Here is a 23,607-nt window from a genome sequence, read left to right as displayed (position 1 = left end):
TCGTGTACAGTTTTGACACTGGGCACAAGAGAAGTTACGGGACGATGACAGATGTTTTGCACGCGTTCTATCTAGCGACGAAGCGTCATTCACCAACAGCGGTAACGTAAATCGGCTTAATATGCACTATTGGGCAACGGAAAATCCACGATGGCTGCAACAAGTGCCACATGAGTGACATTGGCGGGTTAATGTATGGTGCGGCATTGTGGGAGGAAGGATAACTGGCCCCCATTTTGTCGATGGCAATCTAAATGGTACAATGTATGCTGATTTCCTACGTAATGTTCTACCGATGTTACTACAAGATGTTTCACTGCATGACAGAATGGCGATGTACTTCCAACATGATGGATTTCCGGCACATAGCTCGCGTGCGGTTGAAGCGGTATTGAATAGCATATTTCATGACAGGTGGACTGGTCGTCGAAGCACCATACCATGGCCCGCAGGTTCACCAGATCTGACGTCCCCAGATTTCTTTCTGTGGGGAAAATTGAAGGATATTTGCCATCGTGATCGACCGGAAATGCCTGACAAGATGCGTCAGCCCAGTGTCAATGCATGTGCGAACATTACGGAAGGCGAACTACTCGCTGTTGAGAGGAATGTCGTTACACGTATTGCCAAATGCATTTAGGTTGACAGACATGATTTTGAGCATTTATTACATTAATGTGGTATTTACAGGCAATCACGCTGTAACAGCATGCGTTCTCAGAGATGATATGTTCACAAAGGTACATGTATCACATTGGAACAACCGAAATAAAGTGTTCAAACGTATCTACGTTCTGTATTTTAATTTATAAAACCTACCTGTTACCAACAGTTCGTCTAAAACTGTGAGCCATATGTTTGTGACTATTACAGCGCTGTCTATCACAAAGCGAAAAAAGTGGTCCAACTAAAACATTCATATTTCTTTACGTACTACTCGTATGTGTAATAAAAAATGGGGGTTCCTATTAAAAAAACGCAGTTGATATCCGTTTAACCTATGGCAGCGCCATCTAGCGGGCCAACCATGGCGCCATCTGGTTTCCCCCTTCAAGGTAGACGAGTGTCGTTCTTTGTAGTTTATCGTTTGACGCTTATTTCGTGAGATATTTGGCCCGGTCACGATCAATGGACCACCCTGTATATAGATAGATAAATAGATAGATATAGGGATACTAGAAGGTATAAAGAGGCATATAGAGCCACTCTACATCCACAAAAAATTAAATTGAATAGCACAGATAACTGCTAATATTAATACAATGTAGCGTCCGCCCTACAGTACAGAATGGCTTCCGGAGTATGTAATGTAAGTGAAAAAGCTACGAGCGCATCAGCGCGACACGACTGACGTCCTCTATCGTCTTATTTGAATTTAATTTAATTCAAATACGATTCTAACCAAGAAGAGTTACTGTTGACGCACAAACACGTCATACATAGCGTTCTAGACAAATATGAACCAAATAGGGTAACAGATGACGGCAAACGTTTGCCTTCGTTTAATAGTGCCATGAGAGGAAAATTACAGAAACAGAGACCGCTACGCTCTCGCTATAAAGTGAATTTAGGAAAGCTGAGAGACTACGTACAAGCAACTTGCATTCATAATAAAGGTTATGCATGAAGACTACACCCATTTTCACTCTCATATTCGGGCTAAAGATCGAGCGAAATCCTAGGAAGTTACAGTTCTATGTAAATTTAATGAAAGGATCCAAGCCTTATAGCCAAAATATCGTGCATCATTATTTTCTTGTTGATACTGAGGAACGCAAATCGTAAGATGAAATATTAAATTCCGCCTCACAGAATATGTATTCAAGACTGGTTATCCTCCTAACGCTCAAAGTGTCAAAGCACCATACCATGGCCCACACGTTCACCGGATCTGACGTCCCCGGATTTCTTTCTTTGGCGAAAGTTGAAGGCAGCACACACAGGCTCAGAAATGTGACAGATGCACTCCCTGTATCGAAAAACAAATGGAACATGTAGTGTGAGGATAAATTCCTTTATATTAGGCCACTCAAATAGTATTCGTTTTATAGGTCTCGAATTTACATTCGGTGATAAAGAACAGTTTCTATTGATGAAACACAGAAGACAGAAAGCGGCTGCTTGCTGATGCCGTGGTAGCTTCTAAAATTACAAACGAGCGAGTGTATTGGGCTCCAGAGGTGTTTCAGATGTCAGTTTCACTTTTGTTACCAACCTGGGTGTTATGTTTCGAAAGTCAGACTGTGGATGTCACAGGAGAGCCAGTGGGAAGTTTACTGTGCCAAAATTATAACGTGAAGATCTTTACTGATAAGAGAAAAGAAATGCTTCTATAGGATCTGAACACATAAATCGAAAACTTTCAATTATGACAAGACAATAAAACAAAGAAAAACATTAACTGACCAAATAAATTACGTAGAATATCAGGACGTAGATAAAAAAACACGTAATATGTGGCAGTACAAACAAAAGCTTCAAAAATAAACTTTGTAAAACAATAGCAGAATCTGCACTGTTCCAAGGCAATGAGATCTGGGCCCTTACCAATAGACAGACAAATAAGGTTATGGACTGTGAACGGATGTACAAAATCAGATTAAATAAAAAAATGATTCTAAAATACTTACAAATATAACCAGTATACACTGACGAGACAAAATCACGGGATACCTCCTCATATCGCCTAGCGTCGGACCTCGTTCTGGACGGCGTGGTGCAGAATCTTGATGCGGAATGGGCACAACAAGTCGCTACAAATATTGAGCCGCGCTGCCTCTATAGCAATCCAAAGTTGCGAAAGTTTTGCCGGTGCAAGATTTTATGCATGACCTGACCTCTCGATCATATCCCATACATGTTCCATGGGATTCATGTAGAGAGAGATCTGTGTGCCCATATCATTCTCTCGAATTGTCCAGAATGTTCTTCAAACCAATAGTCAACAACAGTGGCCCAGTGACTTGTCATCGTTGTTTGGGTATATGAAGTTCATGAATGGCTGTTAATGGTCTCCAGGTAACCGTATATAATCATTTCCAGTCAATGATCGGTTCAGTTGCACCAGAGGACCCAGTCCATTCCATGTAAATACAGTACACAATAATGGAGCCACCACAAGTTTTCGCAGTGCATTGTCGACAACTTGGGACCACGGCTTCGCGAGATCTGCGCCACACTCGAACCCTACCATCAGCTCTTACCAACTGTCGTCTAGGTTTCAGCCCATATCGTCCCGAGCCCAGCAGAGGTGGTGCAGGCGATGGTGAGCTGTTAGCAAAGTCACTCTCGTAGATCGTCTGCTGCCATAGCCTATGAACGCAAAATTTCGCAGTACTATCTATACAGATACGTTCGTCGAAAGTCCAACATTGATTTCACCGGTTATTTCACGCCATGTTGCTTGCTTGTTAGCACTGACAACTCTTCACAAACGCCCCTGCACACGGTCGTTAAGTGAAGGACTTCGGCCATTGCGTTGTCCGTAGCGGAAGTTAATGCCTGAAATTTTGTGTCCTCGGCACATTCTTGACACAGTCTATCTCGGAATATAGCAGTCCCTAAGGATTTCCGAAAGAGAATGTCCCCAATCTAGCTCCTACTACCATTCCGCGTTCGGCCATAGTCACTTCGGAAACCTGCATTTTTATACCTTGGTACGCGATACTGCCGCCATATGTATACGTGCATATCGCTATCCCATTACTTCTGTCACTTCAGTGTTCGATCGACTGGACTAATACAGAGACAAATTGGAGAATTATTTGGAAACATCGTTAGATCGGAGAACAACATTACAAGCCATGAAATACGTACCGGATGGAAAAAGAAGCCTAGATGACTTTAGAAGAGATGGCGGGAATAAGGTTGTCCAACTAAGAATAGGCGTCACCTTTAGTACCTGAAAGAGAAGATAATGCTTATGCTCTATTGGAACTGCTGTTGCAGTACATAGTGATTCAATGATGCCACCCACTGTAAAATCATTGTGCACTTTTCGTTAATACTGTCTTTCACTAAAGACCACTTCTGAGCAATGCCGGCCACTGTGTTAAACCGTGGGGCACATCCGTCTATGAAGGCTGACAGCTATGTCTGCTGCAAGTTGTTCGAAGCAAACTCACGCGACCATGCATCGGCTGCACAGTACGAGGCGAAGTACGCAATACGGCCGCGATTGATTTACGAGCGGCGACTGCGAACTTGTCCAACAAGTGGGCACTTTGCAAGTTAAGCCGTAGTGCGCCGTTGAAGCGTGCCTGCGTTACTCCTTTGACACATTAGTGCACACTCAGGCTGCATGGTTCATCAATACCCATACTCTGAAAAGCACTGATATATGCATGGCATAGGGTACTTTCCACAGTACATTATGGCGGGAAAGAGGTAAGAATTCCGCCTTTCATGTCTCAGTGATGCCACTACGGCTGCGAGACTTGGAGAGCTGGAGCCTTTTATACACATATCAAAAAAAGTTTTGCATTGCCTCCGTTCAGAGAGTTCTGGAACATGTACAGAGAATTGGAATAGAGATCAACATGAACATCATTTCCACCCTTTTTATTGCTCATGAAAACCACACATTGCATGTTGTACCACCTGGATCAGCAATTGCATGCATTTTCAAATACACCCACATTCATACTCTCTACCAGTAAACCACTTTTGGAATGATGGTTAAAGGTACATGAGATGCTGAATGTCAAATGCAATAAAAATGAAAATAAAATCAATCAGTTCGGTTCCCAGCATGAGCGTTTTTGTAAGTATCTATCGGGGGTTGGCGGCTGGGAGTAGGGGGCAACCGACAATACTCCGACCGTCGGCACTTGCATTATGTTACTCTGGCGCTGAATACGCCTGCCCTGTTTGGTACAGTCCTGTTCATGCCGGGCATGCGGATGTTGCCCTCAACGAGACCGGTAGAATAACGTCATGATGCTGGAGAGCAACGATAACCTGTAAACTCTACAGTCTGCCGAAGATAGCCCCATCAGATTGTAACGGAACATCCTCCTCTAGCATTACTTTTTCTCAACAGTAGCTTTCGATACCAGTATTATTTTTCGAATTTTGGACAGATCAATATCATCTCAGTTGCTTTTCTGAAAACTTTCATATAATTTTATACACAGTATGTTATATTGCAAGCTAAAATTTATGAAAAGGAATTAGTTTGTAAAATATCTTAGTTTCTATGTTACAATCGATAAGTGCTAGTTCTGAATGTACAGTTAAAATAATTTTTTTAGAAACATTTGAAATTACGAATTATTTGCAGACTTAAAAGTTCTATTATTAATGGCGCAATCCTGTAATGTTTACTATGTTTATTTCTGGATTCATTTATGAAATAATTATCTAAATTACTAATGTAAAGAAAACTAGTAGGAATTCATTTGTTAAGGAAAATTGTAAACCCTTTGGAATATTGTTTTTTCTGCTAGTGTGGAAGCTGTAAGCTTGCCTCTTATGTGATCGGACTATTTTTGCACAATAGGTGCAAACAATGTAATTTCGGCTTTGTTAGTGTAAAAATCAAAATACTGTATAATATACTAAAATGTCAGAAACTCAATGGAAATATATTTACGTAAAAGCATTCTGCAAGAAAAATCTTCCAGTTCATTTAGTGCAAATCAAGCGTGAGGCCCTGATGTAGGATATTCAGCTCAAGAATCACACCCTTGGACAAGAAGAACTGGAGCCATCTCAACTTGAAAGTTTATTGTAATATTCGCTTCTCTCAAATCTTCATAAAAGACTTTTCTTATTAATTAATTGGACTAAGCATTGTTTAGATAGATGGACGTAGGAAGCAGAGGGGTGTTTACAAGATATAAGACAGGAACTTTTTGGATGTCTATCCTTGAGATTGGAGGTCTGATGTTCTTCGGCCTTTCACTTATATAATAAAATGGAACACCTACAGCCTTCTTACGATGCCATTTATTATGTACTATCAGTTTCAATTCGTCGGTGGACCATCTTCAGGCTTCAGCTGACGCTGAGGAGGGTAACACATCCGTATACACGATTCATCAGTGGCCAACATCTATAACTGGATTTCTTAGACTACCTGTAACAGCGATGTTGTCTCTCCAACCATCAACTATCAACTCACCATAGCTGACGTTTTGAAAAACTACATCTTTGTTATTAGAAGTAGCATGCGAAAATCATTTATAGATGTTGGCCACTTATCAATCGTGTATAAGGATGGTGTTAGCCCCCTCAGTATCAGCTAAGGCCCGAAGATGATGCACTGAAACACCGAAACTGGTAGCCATATAAGAAATGGCATAACAAGGACGGCTGTACGTGTTCTATTTTACTACATCAGACAAGAAGTTGCCGCGAATACAGAGAGACACGTAGTGGAACTAAACACTGCCCACGCATTTTATAGACCCCAACCTCCACTAAGCAGGCTGAAAACTAGGAAAAGCTTTCCAAAAACTTTCTTCAATGACAACGAATCATAGTCAATGGGCACAACAAAACCTGTGGACAATAGGAACTGCAGGTATCGCATCATAGATTCTTATCTTCGGAGGCCCTCCCCCAAGCGAAAATCTGCAACGGAAAACGTGGAAGCCCCTAATATGTGGGGTGGACATAACATAGGATAATGTGGCCAAATGGAACTATGCTGAGGTTCCGGCAGCTTTATGCAAATATGGAACCGAACAAACCACCAAGCACCTCTACATATGTCCTCAATGCTCAGTTTCCTGCAGTCTAGAGGATCTGTTGCGGGCCGAGGAGAATGCTGTCGTGGATGCCAATGTTTGGTCTTATTACATTTAGTGATTATAATCTGTTTATATATAACTAATAGTGTATGTCTCCAATTATCTTACATATATTTGTTTATCTCATTTTGTGCATAGGATATGCAACGCTTTTGACACGAATAAACAAATAAATAAATAGTGTGATCGCCTCCCCCCCCCCTCCCTCCGACCTTATAAACGTAAGAGAATACATACACAAAGAAAAGATACTCTGCAGAACCTGATAAAACTACGAAATCACATCAGAGATGGATTGACTGATGCCTTTCAACGTCTCCATTGCACTTTTATATACCTTTTCAAGTGCCTACTGTATCTTGGCTCCTTCAAATCCTTTTTTTAAAATCACTGATATTGATTATGGCCAACAGGAAATACGTCCTATCGCCCGCTCGCTTCCTTCCTTAAACTGCCCTATTCCAATGATCTCCCTCTTCCACTGATTTTTCTTTAATATATTAATTTGTATATGTGGGCAAAGCATTATACATGAGCGTGCTACATGTAATATTTCATACAGAAGTGCACACAAATAGTGTTTAGAAAATTCAGCGTTACATAGGATTGTGTTGCCAAAAGAAATTAGTACACAGATTGTTGTGACGAAAAATCTGTCATACTCTTTTTTAAGTCGTTTACCAAAGACGTTCACGGTTAATCTTTTAAATTTCCAAATAATATCCAGTGCGTAAAAGAATAGTTCCCTTTACACTTATTGATGACTGAAGCATACTAGGCATCATTAGCCACAGTATTACCTAGACAAACGAATGTAGGTGCGGTGAATCCGTTTATTTCATAGGAGCTCCGAAATTTAATATATTCCAGGTTAACAAGCAAGAGTGCTCCAGATTTCGTAAAGAAGCCATCATACGCTCTGTAAGAAATATCGTCAGTGTAAGCGCTGCCTAAACTGCCGAGAGCGGAAACTTCTGCCACTGCCAGTTTACCAGTAGGCCAAAGCCACCGATAAAAGTTTCAGCCGAACCGTTCACAGCCACTCAGCCACGACAAAATACTTTTCACTTCGACTGTTGCCAGGCCCGACACGAAGTGGAGGGAAGCCAGTAACTTTCACTTCTACAAGGTACTCTGCGCGATGGATTTATTTATGGCATTTTCCTCTGACACAGGACATTCCACCATTGTACAACTGACATATAACTGTGTGCTCGACAGGCAGTACAATAGGACATGCCTGTAGGGGATGTAAATTGGGGTGGCGCAATGGATAGCACACTGGAATCGCATTCGGGAGGACAACGGTTCAATTCCGCGTTCATCCATCCTGATTTAGCTTTTCCGTGCTTTCTATAAATCGCTCCAGGAAATTCCGGGATGATTCCTTAGACAGGGCACAGCCGGTCTCCTTCCCTAATCATATGAGACCGATGACCACGCTGTCTGGTTTCCTCCCCCAAACAACCCAACCCAACCCTTAGTTGAGTCTAAACGATGCCAAATTACTTCGAGGGAAAAGGAGATAATTGTTTCATCTCCATACCAATCACTAGCATATTTATGAACAACTAATCGGAGTTGTTACCACGCCGACAATACAGAATTCTCTCATATGGATACATAAAGTATTCTCTACCAAATACTTTATAGTAATTTACGGACTGCGAGTGTAGACAAAACGGGATAGCTTTGTGTGGAGAAACACTAAGATGTCAACCCATGTACTGGATTTCTAAATGGCACTCGCACCGACATTGTCCAAAACAAATTTGATCGTATCGTCGGGTTCAAACACGTGAGGCAATCGGTCTCCGAAATTGTGCATTGCACAAGCGATGGGCCTTTCGTAGTTTGTCGCTTTGCAGGTGTAGCAGCATTTGTACCATGGATCGTTTAAAACAATCAGTTTCCTTAGCAATGCCTTCTGCAGTTGTCAACAAAACCGTGAGAGACGATACAGTAGTAAGATACTGGAATGGTATTGGTAGGACCGCGTTTCAAACCCACTGACCACCCTGATTTAGGTTTCCTTTGATCTCCTCGATCCCGGGTTCTAACCTTACCACAGCTTAAATTTCTATAACTTAAATTTCTATCTCCCTTATAAAAAGGGAGACAGGGATAATGTTGATAATTATAGACCTATTTCTATGCCATCGGTGTTTGCTAAAGTTATCGAGAGGGTTGTATATACAAGGTTACTGCAGCATTTAAATTCACATAATTTGCTGTCAAATGTACAGTTTGGGTTTAGAAATGGCTTAACAACCGAAAATGCTATAGTCTCTTTTCTCTGTGAGGTTTTGGACGGATTAAATAAAAGGTTGCGAACGTTAGGTGTTTTCTTTGATTTAACGAAGGCTTTTGACTGTGTTGACCACAAAATATTACTGCAGAAGTTGGAACATTATGGAGTAAGGGGAGTAGCTTACAAATGGTTCGCCTCTTACTTTAAGAACAGAAAGCAGAAGGTAATTCTCCGCAATATTGAGAGTGGTAATGATGTTCAGTCCCAATGGAGCACTATTAAATGGGGCGTTCCCCAAGGATCGGTGCTCGGGCCACTGCTGTTTCTTATTTATATAAATGATATGCCTTCTAGTATTACAGGTGATTCAAAAATATTTCTGTTTGCTGATGACACCAGCTTGGTAGTGAAGGATATTGTGTGTAATATTGAAACATTATCAAATAATGTAGTTCATGAAATAAGTTCGTGGCTTGTGGAAAATAATTTGATGTTAAATCACAGTAAGACTCAGTTTTTACAGTTTCTAACTCACAATTCAACAAGAACTGATATTTTAATCAGACAGAATGGGCATGTTATAAGCGAGACGGAACAGTTCAAGTTCGTAGGCGTATGGATAGATAGCAAGCTGTTGTGGAACCAAATGCCGCTTTATTTACCATTAGAACAGTAGCTGAAATAAGTGACATTTCAACACGAAAAGTAGTCTACTTCGCATATTTTCATACGCTTATGTCATATGGTATTATTTTTTGGGGTAATTCTTCTGATTCAAAAAGGGTATCTATGGCTCAAAAACGGGCTGTTCGAGCTATGGGTGGTGTAAGTTCGAGAACCTCTTGTCGACCCCTATTCAATAGTCTGGGAATTCTGACATTGCCCTCACAGTATATATTTTCTTTAATGTCGTTTGCTGTTAGCAATATTAGCTTATTCCCAAGAGTTAGCAGCTTTCACTCAGTTAATACTAGGCAGAAATCAAATCTGCACGTGGAATGCACTTCCTTGACTCTTGTGCAGAAAGGAGTGCAGTATTCTGCTGCATCAATTTTCAATAAGCTACCACAAGAACTCAAAAATCTCAGCAGTAGCCCAAATGCTTTTAAGTCTAAACTGAAGAGTTTCCTCATGGCTCACTCCTTCTATTCTGTCGAGGAGCTCCTGGAAGAGCTAAAAAATTAAGCAAATTCCAATGTTACATTCTTGATTTTCTTTATTTAAACTAACGACGTGTCACCTGAATATGATTCTTATATTTCATTTTATCTGTTTCTACAATCGTGTTATAATTTCATGTATTGACTCGTTCCATGACCATGGAGACTTCTCCTTAATGTGGTCCCACGGAACAATAAATAAATAAATAATAAAAACCATCATCAGTGGCAGCCGAAGACTTCCGGCATAATAAGCCACCCTCTTTTTGTCAATAGCCTCGTCAGAGAGGGTGGAAGAGAGGACAGGTCTTCAGGCCAGTCTCTTGCTCTTGAGGTGGGCCACTTCCCCTAAAGCAGTGACCAACGGAATGAGGATGCAAAAGGCAACGGAAACCACTGCATTAAGGGCACACGGTGTGTAACCATATTACATGTGGCCTACAATTGGAAGTATCTTCATGATCTCTCCGTAGACAAAAGTTCCGGGCTAGTCCCCCATTCGGATCTTGAGATGACAGCCAAGGGGAAGATACCCATGGGAAAAAGCTTGAATATTCAACGAAAGGATAACATTCTGCGAGGCAGGACGTGAAATGTCAGTGGTCTGAACATGGTTGGGAAGCTAGCAAGTAAGAAAAGGGAAAGGAACAAGCCCAGTCTAGATACATCGGGGTAAGTGAAGTGTAATGGAAAGAACTCAAGCATTTATGGTCAGACGAGTAAAAGGCAATATCAACAGCACCAGCAACTGGAGTAGGATTCATTATCAATAGAAAAGTACAGCAGACAGTGACTTGCTGTGAAAAGTCCAGTGAGGAATTATTGTCATCAGTGTCGGCAGTAAAATTACACCGACAGCAGTAGTTCAGATATACATGCCGATGTCGCAGTTAGAATCTGAAGGGATATAGAAAGAATATGAGGGTACTGAACTGGTAATTCAGTAGGTACAGGGAGATGAAAATCTAATAGTCATGTGGGATTGGAATGCGGTTGTCGGGGAAGAAGTAGAACGACCGGTTACGAGAGAATACGGGCTTTGTAGTACGAATGAAAGAGGAGAATGTCTAACTCAGTTGCGAAACAATTTCAGCTGTTCACAGTGAATACTCTGTTTAAGAATCATAAAAGGAGGAGGTGTTCTTAGAAAAGGCTGGGAAATTCGGGAATAATCAATTTCGACTAGATCATGACCAAGCAGAGATTTCGAAATCAGATATTAGATTGTAAGGAGAAGATATAGACACGGATAACAATTTAATAATGATGAAGGAAGGCTGCATTCAAAGAGGCTAGTCCGGAAGAATCAGTGTGAAAAGAAGTGGGAGACGGAAAGACTAAGTTCTCTGAGGTTGTAGGTACTGCGATAATGTACAGCTCAGTAGGAAGTTGAGTTGAAGAAGGATAACATCTTTAAAAAGAGCAATCACAGAAGTGAAAAAGAAAAACATATGCACAAAGAAGGTAACAGAGAAGAAAAATGGGTAACAGAGGAAATAATTCAGCTGACCGACGAAATAAGGAAGTACAAAAACGTTCAAAGTAATTCAAAAATACGGAAATACAAGTTACTCAGGAATGACATATATGAATCTAAGGCGAAATGGTTGCACGAAAAACGTGAAGAAATCGAAAAAGAAATTATTTTCGGGAGGACCGACCCACCACACAGAAAAATCAAAACGACCTTCGATGAAATGGAAAGCAAGGGCGGTAACATTATGAGTGCAGTGAGAAATCCATTGTTAAATGCAAAGGAGACAGCGGATAGTAGGAATTGGCTCTACGAAGGGGAGGGACTTGTCTGATGCCGTCATGGAAGAAGAAACGGGAGCTGACAGGGATGCGAAAGGGGATCCAGTATTAGAATCAGAATTTAAAAGAGCTTTAGACGACTTAATATCAAATAAGGCTAAAGGAATATCTGAAATCCTTGCAGAACTGGCGATACACTATTTGACTTTTGCAAAAACATTATTCACACAATTCCGAAGATTGCACGAGCCGCAAAGTACAATCAGCTTAACAGCTCATGCATCCACGTTGCTGAAAGAATAATATATAGAAGAATGGAAAGGAAAACTGAGGATGTGTTAGATGACGACCAGTTTGGCTTTAAGAAAGTTAGTGGCACCAAAGAGGCAGTTCTGATGTCTCGGTTAATAATGGAAGCAAAACTGAAGTAAAATCAAAATACTTTCGTAGCATGTGCTGATCTTGAACTAGCTTTCGACAGTGTAAAACGCTACAAGATGTTCGAAATTGTGAGGGAAGTAGGGGTAAGCTATAGGGATAGACGGGTAATTTAAAATATGCACAAGATCCAGGAGGGAACAATAACCAAGAACGAAGCGCTCGGGTTAACAGGGAGTAAGACATGGAAGTGGTCTTTTGCCAATACTCTTCAATCTACACATTCAAAGAGCAATGGCGGAAACAAAAGAAACTCTCAAGACTAAGATTGAAATTCAACGTGAAAAGCAAGAATGATGAGATGTTTCCAAATACCGCAGTGCTGTATTAAGCTGTTTTATTCACAACTGGCGGTTTCACATCAGTATAGACGAATCTTCAGGTATATTTTCCAAGAATTCAAATGAAATTGTAGAAATATGCAACAATAAATAGTGCTATCTTTCAACAAAAACATGTAGTTACAATATTATATTTTAGTAAAATCGATGGTCAGTTACAGAGTCCCAGCATTCGGGAAGTTATCTACGTTAAGAGTCAGATCACATTGGTGGACCGTCATAATAAAACTGACCACACACAAGACATGTTTGTCAAAAGACAAATCATGAAACCTGATCCAATCTGACTTACAAAAATGCGTGAAAACAACTGATAATGAATGGGACACTAATGTGATCGGTGTTAAATGCCTAAAAATTAACTAAGTACTATATGTACACGCGGAAGTACACACAAAAATTAATACAGTAACTTCTTTCCTGAGTCAGCACACTTCTGACTTGTTTGATGCAGCCCGCCACGAATTCCTCTCTTGTGCCAATCCCTTCATCTCAGAGTAGCATTGCAACCTATACCCTCATTTTCCGTATGTTCCTTTCGTCCCCGAATTTCTGGTGAATCTTCTCATTTCTTACCTTATTATCCCACCTAATTTTGCCGGCCGAAGTGGCCGTGCGGTTAAAGGCGCTGCAGTCTGGAACCGCAAGACCGCTACGGTCGCAGGTTCGAATCCTGCCTCGGGCTAATGACCTCAGCAGTTGAGTCCCATAGTGCTCAGAGCCATTTGAACCATTTGAACCCACCTAATTTTCAACATTCTTCTGTAGCATCACATCTCAAATGATCCGTTCTCTGCTTTCCCAGTATTCCCATGGTCCATGTTTCTCTATCATAGAATGCTGTGCTCCAAACGTAAATTCTCAGAAATTTCTTGCGCCAATTAAGGCCTATGTCTGATACTAGTAGACATCTCTTTGCCAGGATTACCCCTTTTCGCTTGTGCAAGTCTGCTTTTGATGCCTTCTTTGCTCCGTCATGAGTCAAATGGTACAAATGGCTCTGAGCACTATGGGACTTAACTGCTGAGGTCATCAGTACTCTGGAACTCAGAACTACTTAAACCTTACTAACCTAAGAACATCACATACATTTTGGTGCCTATGTAGCACAATTCTTTAACTTAATCTACTTCGTGACCACCAATCCTGATACTGTTTCTCGCTATTACCATTTCTGCTACTTATCATTATTTTCGTCTATCTTCGGTCTCAATCCATATTCTGTACACGTTATCCTGTTCATTCCATTCAGTTTATCCCGTAATTATTCTTCACTTTCACTGGGGATGTTATCACTCATGTCTTTTCACTTTGAATCTTAATTCAACTCTTGAACCTTTCTTTTATTTCCGTCATGGCTTCTTTTATACACAGATTCAACAGTAGGAGCGAAAGATTGGACAGTAGGCACGAGAGACTTCATCCTTACACCCTTTTGAATCCGAGCGCTTCGTTCTTGGTCATCCACTTTTACTTTTCCCCCTTTGCTCTTGCACATATTGTATATTATCCGTCTTTCCCTACAGCTTACTGTTACTTTCTGAGAATATTAAACATCTTGAACCATTTGAGAGTGTCGAACGCTTTTCACAGTTCGACAAATCCTATAAACGTGCCTTGATTTACCTTTGGTCTTACTTCCATTATGAATCGCAAGGTCAGAATTGACGCTCTTACCTATCCTAAAACCAAACTGATCATCATCTGACACTTGCTCAATTTTCTTTCTCATTCTTCTGTATATTATTATTCTTGACAGCTGCTTGGATTGGTGGGCTGTCAAGCTAATCGTGTGATAATTTTCCCACTTTTCTGGTCCTGGAATCTTGGGAGCCGTGTGGGTGACGTTTTTCCTAAAGTCAGATGATATATCGTCAGACGAGTACATTCTACACACCAAAGTGAATATTAGTTTTGTTAACACTCAACCCTCAAAGTCGTCCAAAGCTTTTTCGAGAACCGATTCTAATACTGGATACCCTAACTCTTCAAAATCGACATATGTTTCTTCTTCTGCCACGTCATCAGACACATCTTCCACCTTCAGAGTACTCTTTATACTCTCTCCTGTGCATTTAACAGTGGAATTGGGACGTAAACTCGGCCAGAAATTGGAAACAGTGTGAAGCAACACTTCTCCAAGCAAATGACGTTCTTCCTTTGCTCCAGGGTCCAGGTTTTATCGTTTCCTGTTACGGGGATTTGCATCACTGATGAGACGTCTTAGAAGTACAGCTCGCACTGCAGCTCCCTCTTCACGGAGCTCCCGCAAAGTTAAAAAGAATGGAAGGCTGCAAAACAAGGTAAAACAGTGTGTTCGCAGTGCCAAAATCAGGCGCCCTCGTTACTTTATGCGCAGTGATACGACACCTGCGATTTTGTGTGCCTTGGTTGCGAAGATGTAACTTCACGAACTGTTGCTCAGGTCTCAACGAAAAACTGCTATGCTAAAACGAACTATTTTTATACTACCCAATTAATCCTGACACTTTCCATCTGAAACACGTAACAACAAACACAAGATAAACAACAATAAGATACTCTTCTGTAGCCATGTGACCGACGATATCAGTACAGCAATGATCAAAACTGTGCAGATAGCTTAGCAACTGTCTTAATAGGCATATTTAATTTTTCTCTCGTGACTCGATCATATACCAAGCCACCCCTTTCCCTAAAAACTGTAACTCCCAATCATTTTGTGATTGCCGACACAAAGAGCAACTGACTGGCTGTGTCCAAAGCCCTGAGATATATTGTTTACAACAAACTTAACGAAAACACACGCAGATTCATCTGTTATGACAAATATAAATCCGGCGTCCGTAACCACAACTGCATTATTTAAGGTAACTGATGATCTGAAATATGCCTTGGCCATCTAGATGCCACAGTATTTAGAGTACCGGACTACAGAAAATCATTTGTTACAGATAAAAATGTGACAGCTAAAATTTCCGGAACGCACGCTGATGTGATTTGAGAGACACCTGAAAGTCATTTTCTCATGAGTGCCACATTTGCCAGGCCTGTGCACGGTATTGTTCTCCTTGAACACTGAAGAGCCAAAGGAACTGGCACACCTGCCTAATATCGTGTAGGGCCCCTGTGAGCACGCAGAAGTGCCGCAACACGATGTGGCATGGACTCGACTAATGGTTGAAGTAGTGCTGGAGGGAACTGACACCATGAATCGTGCAGGGCTGTCCATAAATGCGTAAGAATACAGGGAATGGAGATCTCTCCTGAACAGCACGTTACAAGGCATCCCAGATATACTCAATAATGTTCGTGACTGGGGAGTTCGGTGGCCAGCGGAAGTGTTTAAACACAGAAGAGTGTTCCTGGGGCTGCTCTGTAGCGACTCTGGGTGTGTGGGGTATCGCATTGTCCTACTGGAATTGCTCAAGTCTGTCGGAATGCACAATAGACACGAATGGATTCAGGTGATCAGACAGGATGCTTACGTACATAACACGTGTCTGAGTCGTACCTAGATGTATCAGAGTCCGATATCACTCTAACACTACACGCCCCACACCATTACAGAATCTCCACCATGTTGAACAGTTGCTTGCTGATATGCAGCGTCCATGGATTTGTGAGGTTATATCCATACCAGTACACGTCCATCCGCTCGATACAATTTGTAACGAGACTCGTCCGACCAAGCATCATGTTTCGAGTCATCAACAACCCAACGTCGGTGTTGACGAGCCCAGGCGAGGCGTAAAGCTTTGTGTTGTGCAGTCATCAAGGATACACGAGTGGGCCTTGTGCTCCGGAAGCCCATATCGATGATGTTTCGTTGAATGGTTTGCACGCTGACACTTGTTGATGGCCCAGCACTGAAATCTGTAGCAGTTTCAGGAAGGGTTGCACTTCTGTCCTGTTGAACGATTCTCTTCATTCATTGGTAGTCCCGTTCTTGCAGGGTCTTTTTCCGGACGCAGCGATGTCGGAGATTTAATGTTTCACCGGACCCCTGATATATTCACGGTATACGCGTGAAATGGTCTTATGGGAAAATCGCCACTTCACCACTACCTCGGAGATGCAGTGTCCCATCGCTCGTGCTCCGGTTATAACACCACGTTCAAACTCACTTAAATCCTGATATCGTGCCACTGTACCTGCAGTAACCGATCTAACAAATGCACCAGACACAAATTGTCTTATACTGGTGGTGCCGTCCTTAGCGCCGTATTCTACCTGTTTACATCTCTCTGTACTTGAATACGCCTGCCTATACCATGTCCTTTGGCGCTTCAGTGTATGTCAATAATATCTCGTCAGTCCTGACCTATAAATATCATTTCTATGGGGACAATCTCTTGCTTTACGCAAGTGCCAGACCTGAAGATGTGAAGACTGCCATTGTCAAGATAAATCACGATATGTCTGTAGAGGTGATCGTAAAACCTAGGACTTAAAGTAAGTGCGAAGAAGACAAAAATATTCCATCAGAAATTAATAAGTTATAAATCCCAAGGACAAGTGCGTACTACTTTTGTCAGCAATATTCCAATACCACGAGAAAACAGTCACGAACTTGGATTTAGCCTTGGAGGAGTTTTTTAACTGGGAAGAAAACACTGTTGCACATGTTGGAAGACCACGGCTCTATTGTATGCCCTCGAGAAGTTTCCGAAGATACACGCACAACCAAAACATCGTCAACATAGTCGTCGAGGAATAAATCAAACCATATAGGTTGACCCTTACACAGAAAATTACAGTAACCAGTCACTTTTTACAATGCTATTTATGTATTTAAACAGCGCCGTTACCGGTTTCGTACCAACAGGTTCATCCTCAGACAGCTAGTTCGCGTTTTACATTAGATTTCGTGTTCTGTTTCCCCACGTGACGAATCTTCCTTGGGGTAGTGATGCCCTAAAACCAAACTAAGATGTGGAAAAAAAGTCCACTTTTGTAATATTTGTAATATTTATATATGCACATCGATCCCAATCCGTTTAATGTGCTTTCAAAGTATGCCATAATATGTCCATAGTTGTAATATTTATTTATGTACCTCTGGCCCTTATCATTTACTTTTGTTCCAAAGTATACCACAATATTTACGTAATATTACTGCAGTAATACTTTGTAACTGACTGCTTTATTTGTTTACCTTAATTTTAATCAGTTCTCTTTCAATATAAATAGTAAGTAACGTAACATTAGCAATTTGTAAATTTCTATTGTCACATACATGTTCATAATAAAATATCTCTGAGAGTGGAAGTCTTTGAAATTGCTATGGTTGTAATACCGCCATCTTTGTATATATACCTCCACGTGATGGAACTGCTAAGTGTGTGAGTGGTGCTTTACATTATGTGCATATATATATATATACACAAAAAGTGCATCATACTTTGTTCGATGCTGCAAGATGATAAGCAACCTGCACTGGAATGTAATGGCGCGGATTCTTCATTGTAAGCAACCGAAACATCTTCCATTCAATAATAATAATTTGTTTATAACACTTAAGGGGAGGTTTACTATCTTTGGCCTGAAAAAAAGCATGTTCTTTGAGAATTGTTTTCTCGGGATGTGTTATAGATATCAATGTCAAGTTAAGTCAAAATGTTTATTGACATTTTCTCTACAAACTGGAATTTTTTCGGAAGTGCCGTCGGAACGAAACAAAATTTCGATGTAAACGTAGGCACGCAGTATGTCACAGGTCAGCCGGCTCATCTGAAATTAAAATTGAGTTGAAGTTAGCTAAGTAGGTAAGATTCTTTAGAAGTTGTACCTCGGTTAAGTAATTTGCACCATAGGAAACAAAATGGCGATCAGTTTAAAAAAATAGGGTTTCTTCATCGATTTTTCGAATTCGTCGGCCAAGTAAAAATACACTCCTGGAAATGGAAAAAAGAACACATTGACACCGGTGTGTCAGACCCACCATACTTGCTCCGGACACTGCGAGAGGGCTGTACAAGCAATGATCACACGCACGGCACAGCGGACACACCAGGAACCGTGGTGTTGGCCGTCGAATGGCGCTAGCTGCGCAGCATTTGTGCACCGCCGCCGTCAGTGTCAGCCAGTTTGCCGTGGCATACGGAGCTCCATCGTAGTCTTTAACACTGGTAGCATGCCGCGACAGCGTGGACGTGAACCGTATGTGCAGTTGACGGACTTTGAGCGAGGGCATATAGTGGGCATGCGGGAGGCCGGGTGGACGTACCGCCGAATTGCTCAACACGTGGGGCGTGAGGTCTCCACAGTACATCGATGTTGTCGCCAGTGGTCGGCGGAAGGTGCACGTGCCCGTCGACCTGGGACCGGACCGCAGCGACGCACGGATGCACGCCAAGACCGTAGGATCTTACGCAGTGCCGTAGGGGACCGCACCGCCACTTCCCAGCAAATTAGGGACACTGTTGCTCCTGGGGTATCGGCGAGGACCATTCGCAACCGTCTCCATGAAGCTGGGCTACGGTCCCGCACACCGTTAGGCTGTCTTCCGCTCACGCCCCAACATCGTGCAGCCCGCCTCCAGTGGTGTCGCGACAGGCGTGAATGGAGGGACGAATGGAGACGTGTCGTCTTCAGCGATGAGAGTCGCTTCTGCCTTGGTGCCAATGATGGTCGTATGCGTGTTTGGCGCCGTGCAAGTGAGTGCCACAATCTGGACTGCATACGACCGAGGCACACAGTGGCAACACCCGGCATCATGGTGTGGGGAGCGATCTCCTACACTGGCCGTACACCACTGGTGATCATCGAGGGGACACTGAATAGTGCACGGTACATCCAAACCGTCATCGAACCCATCGTTCTACCATTCCTAGACCGGCAAGGGAACTTGCTGTTCCAACAGGACAATGCACGTCCGCATGTATCCCGTGCCACCCAACGTGCTCTAGAAGGTGTAAGTCAACTACCCTGGCCAGCAAGATCTCCGGATCTGTCCCCCATTGAGCATGTTTGGGACTGGATGAAGCGTCGTCTCACGCAGTCTGCACGTCCAGCACGAACGCTGGTCCAACTGAGGCGCCAGGTGGAAATGGCATGGCAAGCCGTTCCACAGGACTACATCCAGCATCTCTACGATCGTCTCCATGGGAGAATAGCAGCCTGCGTTGCTGCGAAAGGTGGATATACACTGTACTAGTGCCGACATTGTGCATGCTCTGTTGCCTGTGTCTATGTGCCTGTGGTTCTGTCAGTGTGATCATGTGATGTATCTGACCCCAGGAATGTGTCAATAAAGTTTCCCCTTCCTGGGACAATGAATTCACGGTGTTCTTATTTCAATTTCCAGGAGTGTATTTATATTTGATGGATCGGAATAAAAGTGGAACAACTCCTAGAAAATTTAGTTATCTTCATCGGAAACAAAGAATCATGCCAATCGGTTAAGTAGATTTGAAGTTACCATACCGCGCTATAAAAAAAAATTTAAAAAAAAAGTCATTTCGAGAAAAACGCTTCTGAAGATTTGACTACATGTAAATGCAATATTATGCAACGTATGTTCAATCTGCTATTCCGGGTCCATAAACTAGTCTTTCCTCTTCCTCATACAGGCGTTCTGCTCGATCTGGGCCATCCTGCGCTGCTCCAGAGCCGCTCGCAGGGCCGGTGACAAGCGGTTTTCGGCCTCTTGAATCCGGTGGTCGTCCGAATGCTTGGCGAACTGCGTCGAATAGAGTCCCTGGATGGCGTCCATCGTTGTCAAGGTCTTCAGAATTTCTGAATACGCTTCGTTGAAGCTGCTCACTGCCAGGAAAGTCGCAGTCTCCACAGTCTTCGCACCAGAATGCAAATGCTTGGGGGCTAACTTCCGAACACACGCGTTCATCCTTTCATTTGAATTTTGTGTGTTTCCTCCCAAGTACCGGTACAATAACTCGTCCTCCGAAAGAACGAAAGGAAAAAACTGGCTCGTGAAAGAGGCCGATTTCAGGTAGGTTCTTTTTTTTCAGCCGCGAATAACAAACATTTCCTTTCCGTATTCGGAAAAAACGATTCACGGGTGTATTCTAAACACTTTTATGCATCCAAAAATGCAATTAAAAAAAATCGTTTTTTTTTAACCAAAAGAAAGTAAACATTCCCTTAAAATCGTCGTGAGACACAATTACAAATAAAAATGCTTTGTCTCACATCTTATTTTGGTTGTAGGGCATCACCACGGGGAAACAAAACACGAAATGTAATGTCAAGCGTGACGGCGCTGTTCAAATAACTCGGACGGTGTCTCGCTGCCAATAAAGCCAAACGATCATTTCATTCCCGAGCCTGTGGACTGTGCGTTCGGAGCGCGGGCCTGACAGCTGTTTCATCGGGTTAAGATGAGCAGAACTTTGTGACATCACTGTCATGATTTTCTGGCCTTATGGCACTGACAGTTACCTCGCTGGAAGATGCCATTGCCATCGGGAAAAACATCAAACTGAAAGCGATGCAGGTAGTGAGCAATAATGTTCACGTTGTACAAAGCTGTCATCGTGCATTCGGTAAGTACCACAGGCCTCAAGTGAATACCCGCTATAGCAAAATATGAATCCCACATCCTTCCGTCCGTGGTGCCCTGGATATTCCAAGCAGCCGTTCACTTGAATAACAGCATAGCCGGACACGGACACTGATCTCGTGTATCGAGGAACGTGATTCACACGACCGAGTGACACGTTACCATTGATTCACAAAGATTTGTTGTCCACTGCAATTGTAAATGGCGATGCCGTTAGGTCAACGTGAGAACAAGAACTCTACGAAGCCCCATAATCAACAACGTGCGCTGAACTGCGTGTTTCTAAACAGTTGTACGTGCACCAGAATCGTACTCTGTCATCAGACCTGCCACAGGTAACTGCTATACTGCTTCATACAGCGGGAAAGCCTACAACCTCCACGTTCTGCGACGATATACACACGTAAACACCTAGCAGCAAGTGAACTGGCGATAAGCTTCATTGTCAAAGTCGTTTACGAGGTGTGGCTAGAAAAAAACCGGACTAGTACTGGTGAAACAATAAAACGAATGCAATAAGGCTGAAAGTCGCGTGGCCTGTCACGTGACTCTCGCTCCGCCTACTGCTCGAGTTTCATCTGCCTCCTGCACTCAGTCTGCCCGTGGCGTCTGTTTTAAGTAGTTGACGTTTGTCTGTGCGTCGGAAAATGTTGAGTGTACAGAAAGAACAGCGTGTTAACATCAAATTTTGTTTCAAACTAGGACAATCTGCAAGTGAAACGTTTGTAATGTTACAACAAGTGTACGGCGATGATTGTTTATCGCGAACACAAGTGTTTGAGTGGTTTGAACGATTTAAAGATGGCCGCGAAGACACCAGTGATGACACTCGCACTGGCAGACCATTGTCAGCAAAAACTGATGCAAACATTGAAAAAATCGGTAAACTTGTTCGACAAGATCGCCGTTTAACAATCAGAGCAGTGTCTGAGTTAACAGGAGTTGACAAGGAACAAGTTTACCGATTTTACATTGAAAAAATCGGTAAACTTTTTCGACAAGATCGCCGTTTAACAATCAGAGCAGTGTCTGAGTTAACAGGAGTTGACAAGGAACAAGTTTACCGATTTTTTTCAATGTTTGCATCAGTTTTTGCTGACAATGATCTGCCAGTGCGAGTGTCATCACTGGTGTCTTCGCGGCCATCTTTAAATCGTTTAAACCACTCAAACACTTGTGCTCGCGATAAACAATCATCGCCGTACACTTGTTGTAACATTACAAGCGTTTCACTTGCAGATTTTCCTAGTTTGAAACAAAATTTGATGTTAACACGTTGTTCTTTCTGTACTCTCAACATTTTCCGACGCACAGACAAAACGTCAACTACTTAAAACAGACGCCACGGGCAGACTGAGTGCAGGAGGCAGATGAAACTCGAGCAGTAGGCGGAGCGAGAGTCACGTGACAGGCCACGCGACTTTCAGCCTTATTGCATTCGTTTTATTGTTTCACCAGTACTAGTCCGGTTTTTTTCTAGCCACACCTCGTATGTTAGCAGATTTCACCATCTGCTACCCGTATGGTCGCTAGAATGGCTTACCATTCTTCTCTGCTCCATTTACACAAAAATGGTTCAAATGACTCTGAGCACTATGGGACTCAACTGCTGAGGTCACTAGTCCCCTAGAACTTAGAACTAGTTAAACCTAACTAACCCAAGGACATCACAAACATCCATGCCCGAGGCAGGATTCGAACCTGCGACCGTAGCGGTCTTGCGGTTCCAGACAGCAGCGCCTTTAACCGCACGGCCACTTCGGCCGGCCTCCATTTATACAGTTTCTCTACCCAGTTACGTGCCCGCTACGACAACAAGTGGTCTTCAGTATCACGATGAGTGCAGGTCCCAATGTTGTTGCTCACCAGTGAATGTCCACAGGATGTGAAACGGAAGAGTGTGCTTTTTCTCGTTCTGCTAAACCTCCACTATTGCGATGTAATTCAACATGCTTTAAATAATATCTACGTCTTTCAGATTTATAATATTGACTAATGTAGCATTTGGACTGTGGACAAGACAATTTAAAAGGTGCTTAGTAAACTTTTATTGACACTGTTCTGAAAAATCGAGAATAAATGGAATACAAAATTATGGAGAATAGCGAAGCAGTGTTGTCCCATACGAATTCGTTATCAGAGGGAAAAGTGATGGAGAAAAATGATCAACATGGTGGACGCTCTGTACATTAAGGACTTAGATTATATGATTCAAAGGAATATTAGTTAGCCATGCAGGCACTAGACCTGCTCTGCTGAATAAGCTAAGGAACCTGACCGTGAGTACTGATGCTTTAACGGAAAGCTCGACTGAACAAGCAGAGGTCAAGTTCGGAGTTGCTAAGCCAGAGTACCGGTAATTAAAGCTTCCATAGACAGTAGCACGAATAATGTCTCTAAGCTG

This window comes from Schistocerca piceifrons, chromosome 1, assembly GCF_021461385.2.
Source record: "Schistocerca piceifrons isolate TAMUIC-IGC-003096 chromosome 1, iqSchPice1.1, whole genome shotgun sequence".
NCBI classification, from domain to species: domain Eukaryota; kingdom Metazoa; phylum Arthropoda; class Insecta; order Orthoptera; family Acrididae; genus Schistocerca; species Schistocerca piceifrons.
The sequence above is the reverse complement of the archived record's forward strand: the minus strand, read 5'-3'. Positions refer to the sequence as shown.